The sequence below is a fragment of the Anolis carolinensis genome, chromosome 3 (assembly GCF_035594765.1).
Source record: "Anolis carolinensis isolate JA03-04 chromosome 3, rAnoCar3.1.pri, whole genome shotgun sequence".
Lineage (NCBI taxonomy): Eukaryota > Metazoa > Chordata > Lepidosauria > Squamata > Dactyloidae > Anolis > Anolis carolinensis.
In genome coordinates, this window is record NC_085843.1 from 5,929,742 (window position 1) to 5,944,036 (window position 14,295).

At 40.4% G+C, this 14,295-nt stretch overlaps 1 protein-coding gene across 3 annotated transcripts in view; it reads right to left on the reverse strand.

The window, feature by feature from the left end:
- The window catches only part of fam168a (family with sequence similarity 168 member A), a 239,614-nt gene that overhangs the window by 192,949 nt on the left and 32,370 nt on the right, over positions 1-14,295 (reverse strand). For all 3 annotated transcript variants that reach the window (XM_062974438.1, XM_008120677.3, XM_008120679.3), the window contains exon 2: positions 3,918-4,016. The gene's annotated coding sequence lies outside the window, so the exon portion shown is untranslated. The remainder of the gene's footprint in view (positions 1-3,917; positions 4,017-14,295) is intronic.

Below are 14,295 nucleotides of genomic sequence, written 5' to 3' on the forward strand. Positions count from 1 at the left end.
AGGCCTCACTTGAAATAAGACTATATTCAGTTCTGGCCAATGCAATTCAAGGAGAATATGGACAAGGTGGAGGGGTCCAGAGAAGGGTGACCGAAAGGATCAAAGGTTGGAAGCCAAGCTCTATGAGAAGTGGCTTAGGAAGCAGGGGGTGCTTAGCTTAGAGAAGAGAAGGCTGGGAAGGGATATGATTCTCCTGGTAAGACTAAACTCTTGCCTTTCACCACGCTACTCTACTTTTTATTAGAATTAAAGTACAGTACTTACATTGACTCATGGATAAGTTGCTCCAGGTTTTTGCAGTTGGTTTTTTTAAACTAAACTTCCTATCTTTATAGATGACAGTGTCACAAAGGTGTATATAAAGCAATGGGCTCTGATCATAAAATTATAGAGTTGGAAGAGACCCCATGGACCATCTAGTCCAACCCCCTGCCATGCAGGAAAAGCACAATCAAAGCACCCCTGAGAGATGGCCATCCAACCTATGTTTAAAAGCTTCCACCACACTCTGAGGCAGAGGGTTCTACTGTTGAGCAGCTCTCAGGAAGTTCTTCCTAATGTTCAGGTAGGATCTCCTTTCTTGTCATTTAAATCCATGGCTCCACTGAATCTTAGTCTTCAGGTCTGCAGAAAACAAGTTGTTCCCTCTTCCTTATAACAGCCTTTGAAATATTTAAACATAGCTCTCATGTCTACTCTCAGCTTTCTCTTCTATAAGCTAAACAGACCCAGCTCTTTAAGCTGCTCCTCTTCATAGGGATTCGTGGTCTCCAGGCCTTTGATCCTTTTAGTCATCGTCCTCTGGACGTATTCCATCTTATCCATATCCCTCCTGAATTGTTGGGCCTAGAACTGGGCACAGGGTTATTCCAAATAAAGAGGTCTGACCAAAGCAAAATAGAGAGGCACCATGATCTCCCTTGATCTAGACACTATACAACTGATTAGCACCAACCCACCCGCCCGAGCTCAGTGTTTGTTTACTATGTCAGGCTATTGGTCGCCTGTTCGATGGTTGTTTTATGATGTTGTTTTATTAATTTTATGATGTTGTCTTATGAATTGTACTGTGTGTTATTTTAAAACGTGTTGATCGGGCTTGTCTCCATGTAAGCTGCCCGAAACCCCTCCAGGGAGATGACAGCGGGATATAAAAATAAAGAAGTAGTAGTAGTAGTAGTAGTTGTTGTTGTTATTATTATTATTATTATTCCCATTGGCCTTTTAGCTGCTACATCACATTGTTGGCTCATTTTCAACCTGTTGTCCATGAAGACCCCAATGTTACAGACACCTGCAAATAACAGTGGAGATTGACTTTCAAAGACAGAGGAAAAGGTTGAAATTTTCACTGGAGTCTGATCACACGAAGCAAGAGGATTGTAATTACAGCAGGGTAACAGTAGGACTTATTACATGGTGTTTCTGTTCTCTTCTTCTTCCAGTGGGAGACTTTGGAAGGTGTTTCTTTTATGAAAAGAGGCCTATAATGGATGATTTGTGCTTGTAACATAAACACTTTCCAAACTGTCCTCCACCAAAAGAGGAGCGATATCATGCGATAAGTCCTAGCCAAAGCTGCTGCTGTCCTGCTGTACTTGCAATTGGCTTGCTTGTGTGATAAGCTTCCAGGTGTCTTCTATTCAGTTAGACGGAGTGCTTCTCTGTGAGCGTCAACAGAGGCCATGAACAGCTGATGCCAGTGGCATTTAATTCCTCAAACACAAACTGGTTGCCTTGGCTCCACTCCAATAACTCTTTCTGACTTTCTACATCACCTTCAAAATCTCCAGTCTTTCCTAATGGGACATTTTATTTCATGTTTCCAATGTAAATTGTTATCAAACTCATAAGAGGGATGTCTCCAGGTATCTGTGAGTCCCTGATCTGCAACAAGCTCATAAGAGTTTTGCCATACCTTCTGTAAAAAGGAACCTGAAGTAAGGAATTGAATGGCCAATACTGATTACAGCAGGTCTAGATGGAGAGTGTCTAGCAATAAAAACATTGGGAAAATAGATTCAATAGTTCACAGCTTCTGGGGACTTAACTGGGTGGGTATCCAAATACACATAATCATGCTGGCCAAATCTTTTTCTATTGTTGCTCCATCATTTCCTGTTCCTACAGTCCACTGACACTTTGCCTCTCCAAACTCCCACTCTTACATCCTTGGCTCAATGCCCAGTTCATCCATAAACCTTTTTACAGGTCACCTTTTCTTCACCTTTTCTGTCCTAATTCAGTCTCCTCCAGCCCCACATCCTTGCTTTACTCTCTTCTTCTCCTTCAGTGCACCTTAGAACAGAGGCCATGTTAATATCAGAAAAATCTACCATTTCCCTGAGCAGATCTCAAAATGTACTTTAATCTTCCCAACACAAAGGCCCTGCAGAGATCTCCTCAGCAACCTCAGGGATAAATGTTTGTTGTGTGCTTGTAGCACCCTCAATTTTAAGATGCACCCCATTTTTAAAACCATTTTGAAGAAACAAAATCAAAGACAGTATTTTTAAAGAAATTAGCCTTCCCAAACCTGCATTTGAAAACACCTCCAGAGCTATTAACCCCTGAGCTGGCTGGGGTGCATGAGGGTGTAGCTTTCTTTTTTTTCTGTTGGTGGCACTGAAATCAATGTGCATCTTACAATCAATGGCATATTAGAATATAAAATATATAGGCGTTTATGTTTTGTACATACAATTATGTTCTGAAAATGTACCAGTGGTAATCGGCTGCCTACATCTGGCATATCGGAGTGCACAGCTGTGGCAGAGATTAGGAACAAGGCCACATCACTGTACTTTCATGTGGAAAATGTCAGAAAATGTGGCTGGAAAATAAGCAGAAGACTATGGGGATGAATGCCATCCTGCTTGGATAACTTCAACACACTCTATTCAGCACTCTCCTTGAAGAATGTTCAGATACACGAGGCTGTCCAAAGAACAGTGGCCATATTGTTGACTGGTGCTGGTTACAGGGACCATGCAACTCCTTTGATGCAACAGCTGCATGGGCTGCCAACCTGTTTCCAGTCACAATTAAAAGTGATGGTTATGACTTATACAACACTATTCAGCTTCAGGCTTTCTGATAGACACAAGCGCAGATGGTGGGGATGAGGGAGAGGGCCTTCTCAATTGTGGCCCCCCAGCTCTGGAATGCCCACCCCAGGGAGATCAGGCAGGCCCCTACAAATCAAATCTTTTAGAGATCTGAAGCCCCCCGTGGTGCAGTGGGTTAAACTCTTGTGCCAGCAGGACTGATTACTTGAATGTTGGATTGCTGACCTGAAGGTTGCTGATTCGAATCCAACTCAAGGAGAACGCAGATGAGCTCCCTCTATCAGCTCCAGCTCCATGCGGGGACATGAGAGAAGCCTCCCACAGGGATGGTAAAAACATCAAAACATCTGGGCAATGTCCCCTGGGCAACGTCCTTGCAGACGGCCAGTTTCTCAAGTCACTCCTAACACAAAAAAAGCTATTTATTTAAAAAGTGGGAAGCTGGAATTCACGGACACAGAAACCATGGATTGGTGGGGTCAATGGGGTTCAGAGGTAATTCAGACAAATCTCTGCCTGAAAAACATTTGGTTTGGGTGTCACACAAAAGATTTAATGGGATGCATTACTGTACATGAACTATGCTTCTTCTCCTTCCCAGCTATACCCAAATAACTTGAATTTTCTAATACAAATAAAAAAGATAGCTCATTTTAAATACAAAGGCTGCCATCTTAGCATCTACATTTAATTCCATAAAAATATGTTTCCATCACAAAAGCAACTGGTCCTCAAACTAAGAAACACCTGATAGTTCTGCAAAGTCCTATGCAAGCTATAACAGGATTTAACATTAGGGAACAGAACTGGAAAAATTTAACAGCTGGATAAAGTGTATGGAATTGGTACCTTTGACAGATGAAGTATAGACTCCAACAGAGAATAGTCCCAAACGTATTCTGTCTATGATTGTGGAGCTGGTAAGGTCTTCACAACATTCCACAGTTTCTAGAGAAGGAAACAGAAATAAAGTTGTAAGCCACAAAACAAGGAGAGAATTGAATTGCTGTTTGCTGTTTTTTAAAAAATGACAACCAAGTGCAACTTGTCTAGATATGAAAAAAAAAGGAACAGAACTAGAGCCTTGTCTGGAAACCAGGCAGACAACATAAAACTGGCACCATCTGTCAGAAATAGCTTGAGATACCTTTATCTCAGGCTCACCAGCCTTCTTTGCCTAGCAAGGCTTCTGTGCTCAAAACAGCTGGGTAACTAGCAGATGATAACTTTTGCCTTGACTGCAACTTCACATTGGGGAAAACATCACCTGAAGAATGCCTTGCATGTTATGCAGCTATACAAGACAAAGGAGCCTAGTTGTATATGTGTGCCTTCAAGCCATCTGTTCACTTATGGCAACCCCATTCATTTCAGAGGATTTTCTTAGGCAAGGGATCCTCAGAGGTGGCTTTGCCAATTCCTTCCTCTGAAATGTAGCCTACAGCACCTGGCATTTGTTGGTGGTTACACATACAAGCACTAACCAGGGGCAGCTCTGCTTAGCTTCCAAGATCAATGGGATCTGGTTCCTTTAGGACACGGCTAACATTAATCCATTTTGCTTCTTGCATTATCTAGGAAGTCCACCACCAACTTGTTTTGGTTTTTTGGCTGCCAATTCTATACTATTCGAGTTTACTTACAAAGGAATTGCAGATCAAAATAGCAGGCTATAGCTGTGAAACTGACCAGAGCACAGTAATGATAAAATTCAAAACCAGAAAAAGACTCAAGATTGAATGTTCTGTGACATCAGGCTTCTAAACAAAGTCTGAATCAGACATAGGTAGGAGAAACATATCTCTCAAAATGAAACCCTGAAATACATAGAAGCTTATATATTTATAAAAATATAAAACTTCATTTAAGCTAACAAGAAATAACACATGATAGTACAGTGAGTCCGTTGGAGAGCAAAGAGCATTTGTTTTGGTTGCACAATGTCTTTAAGTGTACTAAAATAATTTTCTTCAAAGACTGCATTCGGGAAACTACAGTAATATTGCTTTAAAAACAAATAAAACCACAATACTTTAGAGAAATGTCCACAGATTCAGAGAAAAAGGATATAAAAGGGAAAGCTCATAGAGAACTAAATCCTTCATTCTTCCTAGAGTAAATGGTGTTCCTAGCACCACAAAAGCAGAAGGAAGGGATCTCTGAAGCGAAGCGCACCATCTTCCATTGCCCCTTGGTGCTTAGAAACAGGCAATGCTTGGCAGCGAGAATGGAGAGATTCTTATGATTCATTGGGTTCTGGGAAATCCTTATGATTAAAAGGGTCTTGGTGGAAAGTGCATCTCTAGAAGTGTAAGAAAGGAAGAAGAGTCAAAATAGCCCCTTTTGTCTATTCCATAACAAGCACGATGCTCCCAGAAGGTTCCTGCCTATATTGGTGTCTCATTGGTAGTTCAGAGACCTCTCAAAATCCAAAACAGTACAGTGCACTCAGAGAGAGAGCATTTTCACAAAGAACAACCAAGCACACGCTGTAAACTGGGCAACCGTCATCACCACGTCAACCTCCGCAATCTCTCAGCATCATCCCCTTTGGGCACTTTCCTCACTCTAAGTTGCATCCCCAATTACCAGAACGCTTCCTAATATAATTCCACTTCATTTTATTAAGTCTGTTCCGGAAATGCACACAGCCATTTGTCAAGGCAACTGGGGACACAGGCTCGCTTCCAAGAGGTTCGGAACAAATCGCCTGAAGTTGGATGACCAACAATGAACACGAGGCTGAAGGAACACACTTTGTAGGTCAAGAACCCCAAATGAGTCAGAGGAAAGGATATACAAGTGATTACGAGGCAATGCCATGTGCAGTCAATCCCTCAAAGCATTCCACAATTTAAAGTTTACATAAATATAGCCACCCACTCCCCCCAAGTACTCAAGGTAGATTACAGCTACAGAAGCAAGTAATGGTGCATATACATGAGGGTGGATAAGAAGGACAGTACATGAGCACAGACTGATTTGCTAATAAATGCCAATTAACCTCCCAGGCTGGAGATCACAGAGTTGGAAGAGGCCAAAAGCGCCATTCAGTTCAACTTCCTTCTGCTAGGCAGGAAGACACAATTCAAGCCTTCCTGACAGATAGCCATCCAGCCTCTGCTTAACAAACTTCGGAGAAAGAGACTAACAGGCAGCATATTCCATAGCCGAACAGCCCTGAGAGCTATAAGGTTCTTCAGAAAATGTAGATGAAATGTCTTTGAATGGCAATTTGAAGCCATTGCTCGTTGTCCTAGTCTCTAGAGCAGAAAACAACATATCCCCTCTTCAATGTGCCATCCTTTCAAACATTTAAACATAGCTCTCATGTCCCCTCTCATCCTTCTCTTCTCCAAGGTTAACAAGCCCAGAACCTTAAACCATTCCCCAGAAGAATTTGTAGTTTCCAGATCTTTGATCATTTTGGTTGCCCTTTTCTGGACACATTCCAATGGTCCATCTCCTCCTTGAATTGTGGTGCCCAGAACTGGACGCAGAGTAATTCCAGGTGAGGTCTGACCAAAGCAGAACATAGTGGGACTATTACTTCCTTCAGTCTAGACAACTAGACTCCTACTGATGCAGCCTAGGCTGAACAGAAGCTCTCCGAAGCTTTAGGTGCTCTTACTGCCCATTACAGGGGAAACCAGCTGATTCCAAATCCATCTAAAACGCAGATGTGTGCTTTTCATCTTAAGAACAGACAAACATCTTGAGTTCTGAGGACTACCTGGGAAGGTAATAAGAAGCACTGCTTGAATATCAAGCAAAAAGTGGGTGCTGGAAATAATATCATACAAAAGCTGACTGGCATAATCTGGGGATCACAACCAGACACATTGAAGACATCTGCCCTTGCGCTTTGCTACTCTGCTGATGAATACGCATGGCCAGTGTGGAATGCATCTCACCACGTTAAAACAGTGGATGTGGCTCTTAATGAGATATGCCGCATTGTCACAGGATGTCTATGCCCCACATCACTGGAGAAATTATACTGTTTAGCCGGTATTGTAACATCTGACATTTGTCGGGAAGTAGCAGCCAGCAATGAAACAACCAAGGCAGTGACATCTCAGGTCCATCCTCTGTTCGGATATCAGCCAGCATGCCAACACCTTAAATCAAGAAACAGCTTCCTAAGATCCACATAGATACTTGCAGGAACCCCTCAGCAAGCGAGACTCCAAAAGTGGCAGGCCAAAACCCGGAACCTAAGCCATGGTTGTTACCAGATGAGAAACTCCTTCCTGGATACACAGAAGACTGGGTGACTTGGAAGGCACTGAACAGACTATGCTCTAGCACCACGACATGCAGAGCCAATCTTAGGAAATGGGGCTACAAAGTGGAGTCCACAACATGCGAACGTGGAGATATGCAAACCACAGACCACTCTTACTACAATGCAACCTGAGCCTTGCTACATTCACAATGGAGGATCTTCTCACAGTGACATCAGAGGCACTCCAAAGTGGCCAGCTTCTGATCAAAGGAAATCTAATATACTGTAATGCCAATTTTTTAACTTTGTGTTTTTAAATACATTATAACTGTATCTTCAATTCATTTCTGACACAATAAATAAAATAAGCCTAGAATTGCATTAGCTTTTCTGCTGCCGCATCATACTGTTGGCTCATGCTCAGTTAGTGGTCTACTACGACTCCTAGATCCCTTTTACATTTACTGTTTTCAAACCAATATCACCCATCTTATATCTGTGCATTTCATTTTCATTGCCTACATATACTTTTGTACATCTTCCCCTACTGAAATTAATTTCATACTCTCATACAATGCCATAAGTTCTTTTTAAATCTTTGAAGATATATAAGCATTATTTCTAGATATCCTACCCCTTGTATTTTAGGCACCCTTTGATCATACAACTAGAATGTATTAATGGAGACAAATCAGAATAAACAGATGCAAAGAAAGAACAGCATAGCACCTACACACAGTTTATTGAGCAAACCACCTTTGTCCCAACAGCACTGCTTGAGGCTGGAAGATTCCACCATAAATACCAGCTTGAGAGGCTGCCATTAGCGCCACTGGATTTATCACCGTAAAGACCTGCGTTGTAAAGAAAAACAACCTCCTAGGGAGTCTTCTAGTGTCTCATCAGGAAATCTGATTTTACTGTAGGCCCCCAGAAGTAAGATAATAAGATATTGTGAGATATAAATATTTTAGCAGTAATAATAATTCTGCCACAAACAGGCTTTGCCTCTTAACTCATCGTTCTTATCACCCTTCATCCATTGCGAAGTCCTCCATAGGGGTGAGACTCAAAGTCCCATCAACAAACAGATGCATTCAATGGAAATCATAGAAGGCAGACTCAAGCACAGTGGCATCAGGTTAGAGAAGGTTTGTCTTAATGAAAATAAAACTGGGTGCAGAGAAAGCTGGACCTGGCAAACAAGGCTCAGATTGTCATGTTTTGCTTCCCTCGCTATGAGCAATGTAAAGTAAACATGGCAGAAGTTTTCCACAAGAGAGTTATCAGAAAAACTTCTAGAGGTAGGAAAAAGTATACAAGGCACCAGTAGCATTGATGGACATGTCAGTTCCATCAAAACACAAAGATCTCAGACATTACAGACACAAGGGCAGGTAGAAACATCTAAGAAAAGCTACTGATGCACTAATGAGCCAAGGTGCATGGCTCTCTGCCTTTTTGGTCCTAGTTACTTGGAAAGTCTTTCTTGTGAAGCACAAAAGGCCAGCAGCTATAGCCACTGCTGGCTTAATAAAACACTCCTTAGAAACCATCCTCAGTGCACTGCAGTGCCAGTCAATAACTGCGCTTCACATGCTGATGGATGGCAATAAAATGATTTTCAGACTCTCTCTTCTTCCTTATGGAAATAAAGCTCACTGCAGACACAGCAAGGGAGAGAATCCTTTTTTCAGAGCCTAGAAAAATATGCGCCAAAATGGAGGAGGACCTGGCTGTCCCATAATTCAAGGCAAAGGCTGGCACTAGAATATGAAAAATCTCTTTCTGAATACGGAAATGTTGTTTCCCCACCTCATAAGAAAGCAGTTATATCTGCAGCCTTCCGATGCAGCATACAGAAGGAAGAAGACAATATAATCCCTGTACCTGCAGAGGATATATTTCTCGTTTTACGATGGAAACACAAAACCACAGATAATAGCAAACCCTAATAAAACGAATGACTTCTGGTGGAAGCAAACCATAAAATCATACTCGAGGACCTGGAAAATGCTTAAAGAGAAAAATCTCTCTACCATTTCTAGTCCTCCAGTGTGACTAAGTTCAACTTCTAATGGAACCATATGACAGAATCATGCCACAAGATCTAGAAAATGCCTACAAGTGACGTTATTTGTTGGACATAAGTAAGTGAAACCACATGTACCGGGTCCCATGGAATCAAGGAACATACTGTATTCAGTTAATTCACAATCTTCTTTTCTTTAAGGGGCTCAATGGTACTACTCACTTATACACATTTGAACCTCACAAACAACCTTGTGACCTATGTTAGAGCAGAAGAGGGGTTGACCACTGTCATCTAGCTTTGTGTTTCCACTTTTAGAAAAGTTCTGCATAACGTTCTGCTTCCCACAACCAAGATTCAGTGAAGAAGCAATATCAGCATACTCCACTGTCTGACAGCTTTAATGGTTAGGATGTTCTTCCTAGTCTCTTCTCTCTTTTCCTGCAATTTAAATCCATGCTCCATTGTGTCCTAGTCTTTACAGCAGCAGAAAACAAGCATTCTCCATCTTCATTTGGACATCCCTGCAAATATTAAAACATGCTCCTTGTCAACTTTCTCCTCTCCAAGCTAAACATACCTAGATCCCTAAGCCGCTCCTAGAGACCATCATAAAAATTAAGGCTCCTAATTACATATTTAAACTGACAGGTTGCTTCTTAATTAAAAAACACTGCTGTCATCCCAACCGGGTTGTGAAAGAAGTTATTCTAAATCAGTGAGAACAGGATGCAAAGGTACTATTAATGCTAGAACTGTACAATTCTAGTAGTTTACTCATCAGTTACAAGGAGAGAAATATAGTATTTCCAGTGGTATGACTGTTAGGGCAATCTTCAGACCTGAGGGATTATTTGCTCACAAGCATTAATAATTAGAAATATGTGTGACAGTATATCATTAATCATCTAAATCCAAATTCTGCCATTCAGTCCTCCTTTTATTTTTAAATGAGATCTTGGATTTAGGAAGCATTTTCTTAAGGCAACTGCTTTACAGACTCCTCTTTCTAGGAGTAAACTTTGTTTACTGGAACTATGTTTGACGGATGCAAAACATACATTCAATTTGCTTGTGTTTCTTCATCTATGCCTTCTAAAAGACTCTGCAATTTAATGAAATTCCTTCTTGACTTGGAGGCTAGGAACAGAACCACTGGCTGAGTCTGAAATGTGTACTTTTCCCACAGAAGCCGCCTGGCCAGACTTGTAAGTGATAGAAGAAAACTGGCACTTTGGAGACAATGAAAAGAGATTTGTTGAGTGGGTGGGAAGGGGAATGGACGAGAGCATGCATAAGAAATAAAATTACCACAAAGAAAGACAGAAGCTGCGCACCCCCGGGGAGAAATTAAATGAGAGACAAGTCTTATTTAATTTTACAAAAAACACGATTAGATCTTTGTACGCAGAAGCACATGGTACAAAATTGTGGAATCCAGGCTTAGATACAGGCTTAATATTCAGTATTGGGGAAATGCAAACACCATACAAAAGCTAAGCAATTGCGAGATGGTTTGCTGACCATAAAAATAATGCCAGATCTTACAAGTCAGAATAGCCCAGCACCCTAATACTCTAATGCAATGTTACTACTAGAGATCAGATCCAACCTTTGCATCCAGATGCAAAAATGTAGGTTAAAAAGCTTTGTAGGTAAACATCCACATACCAAAAAATATAGAATGTGTGTCCATATAAAGCTACGTGCATCACAAAATTCTTCAGAGATTGTCCTATAAATAAAGTTATAAATCAATTTAAAACAGAATGCTAGCTCTTATGTCAGAGGTACTCTCCAGCAAGGATGACCCCAAATTTGCAAGAAGTTCAAACAAATATTCCATCTCTACTACATCCATCACCCTTGGAAGCCATGATCTCCAGGACAGTTTTGTAGAACACATCATCATACAAAATGGAAATGAAACTGTTTTATTCTTGTTTTACATTGTATTACTGTTTTTATCTTTTATATTGTGAATTGTATTTATATTGTTATTTCGTCAATGTTGCTCAGGCCTTTGCCCCGTGTAAGCCGCCTCGAGTCCCCACAGGGAGATGGTGGTGGGGTATAAATAAAGTTTTATTAGTTATTATTATTATTAAATGAAAACCTACTTTCAACAATCAAACTATCAGGAGATTTCAAAATCCAGTTCCACTTAACCAGAACTTCTGTGAATAGGAATGACTTATCTTCCCCCTAAGAAGAATACCTTTCTATCAGAACTGTGAATCATTCTGTTAGTTCATTTAGTGGTCTTTCCAGACATCATAAAAAGCAGTGGTAATCAATCTATTCCATAATTCTGTAGTTAGGATACAGAAGGAAACTATACATGCAAGCCCAACCAAAGAAATGAGTATTGGCACTCATTCTCTCAACCTGAAGAGTCCAATGCAGGAGCTGGCACCATACAACAATACCCCTTTCTTCACATATTCCCTCTTGGATATGCTACAAGGAACTACACAATCTATACCACTTGTTTGTTCTTTGCTTGGAGAGAAGAACTTTTTATCAAATCCTCTCCACTGAAACAAAAGGCATTTCAAGGGGGCTATTTTTCACATTGGCCAAGCAATGGAGGGCCACACTTTATTTAGGAGCAAGGGGAAGTTGAGGAGGTTGGTTCTAAAATAAATAAAAATTAACTACATTTTGCGTACTTTGCTCCTTTTCATCAGATACTGACTAGTGAGATTCTTCAACTCATCTGTAGGCGTATAAGGTATCTATCTGTTTTCACCCTGAAAATCTTAATACTCAAAGGCCAAGAGGATGCAAAAGAAAACCTGTCCTTCATTCAAATTATAAGGGGAAACATCATTCTCCTAATTATAGAGAAAATATATATTCTCCATGGGTCCCATACTGGGAAAAAGACAATGTGATAAATTGAATAAATAATTTTGGTACTGATTTGATGAATGGGTAAGTGTCTCCTGCTAAAGTATAAGGCCATGGGGCATGTTCACTGCTCTGCCACTTTCAGAAGGCTGATCATTTTACAGAAATATACATCAGATACACCATGACAGATTTCCCAAAGAAATGAATCACAATTCACCTTCTCACAGAAATACAAATCTCTCTCTTTCTCTCACTTTCTCTCTCTCTCTCTCACACACACACTAAAAATTTAATCTGTCACCTCACTCATATCACCACATAACATTTATATTCCGTCAGGATTTCAAACCCTCCCCTTTGAAGAATGAGCACTTCATAACATGAAGTACTCTTCTGATCTCCCCTGAAATGGCAGTTGTTTTTCATATGAAATCAATTTATTTTAGATTTACTATGCAAACAGACTGGTGAGTTCTCTTGAGCTCTTGATGTATTAACAAACCTTCAAAAGCAACCACACCATAATCAATCCATTGTATTTCTACTCCTACTTTCCAATGCTTTGTTATGAAAAAATAAAAGCACACAATGAAATGATCACCATATTATGTTCTAAATTCCTCATACTAGCACTGGAAACCTTTAATAAAAAAGGTTTTTTATTAGTGATTGGGATTTATAAACAGCTTAGATATAAAAAAACAGCACACAGCAGGAACCAAAACATAAAATCATACAAATTAATGTGCAATATTTAGTTCTAGCCAGGCTATGTAAATCTATTGGGGGACCTTGGGCAAGTCACATTCTCTTTATCATACTGGAAGGCAAATCCAAAGGTTGTTTTTTTTAATAAATCTGGCAAAGATAACCCTACAATGGGATCATTACAAGTAGGTGTTAACTTGAAGACACACTTCTGTGGTCAATGGTTAGACTAGATAGAGAAGTTTAAATGAGAAGCCATATGTTGGCCCTCCATACTCATGGTTTCCTGCTTCCATAAATTCCATCATCCACGGCTTGAAAATATTCTCTTCAAAATATTCCACAAAGCAAACCTTTATTTTGCTATTTGCTTAAGGTATATCCTTTTACTACACTATTGTATATAATGGAACTTGAGCACTATTGGATTTCTGCACCCACAGAATTCCTAGAAGAAAGCCCCAGAAGATACCAAGGGCCCACTGTACTTGGAACATCTCTACTTTCTAAGGGAATGGGATTTCACACAGTAGGCATCACAGTGTTAAAATCCCATGGTTCGGATAACCACAAATGCACTTGAGAGACATGGGGCACCAATTGGAGGGTCCCCCCAGGAGACTTCAAGAAATGAAACACCTGTAAGTCAGAAGGCAGTCCCTAAGGTATTCAAGTTCAAGTTACTGGGGAATTTATAAAGCAGCACACCATTTGGATTTATAAAACAGTGCTGTATATCAGTTGTATTAACTGCAGTATCCTTTGAGTTCAGATGTCAGAACAGGCTCTAAAAGAGAAAGAGAAGGTTCAAACCTTCAAGATCAGACCAGAAAAAATAAATTAAGGAAGGTTGTGCAAGCTTCAGGCTCACTCTTGTAACGCTAAACAATAGGTTAGTATTTTTTGGCTAATCCAGCCACAAATTCATATCAGCACCTCAGGTCTCAACAAAACGGTTATGCAACAACTTCTGTTATTATTCCAATTGTTATGCACCTTCAAATCATTTCCAACTCCTGGAGACCTAAGGCAAACATGTTGACAGGGTTTCCTCTGAGGCTCAAGATCACCTACGAGGTTTCCATGGCTAAGGGAGGATTCAAACTCTAATCTCCTAGTCAAACCTTCAAACCACTACGCCAAACTGGTTCCCATAACCATTTTGAGAGGGATAAGAGATCCCAAGACCTTAAAAATAGGGACATTAAATCAAAGCGGGAGAGATGTGCTATTGGATATTTTAAAACATGCATTTCACTTATGAGGGAATGGCTGTTCAGCAGATGCTAGAAACATGCCTTGTTTTTGATCATTCTGATTCTTTTACCAGAACTGAAGCCATTTCCGCTGCTCAAGGTTGAACTTCTCCCTGACTAACACTTCTAGTCTGAGGTTTATGATGC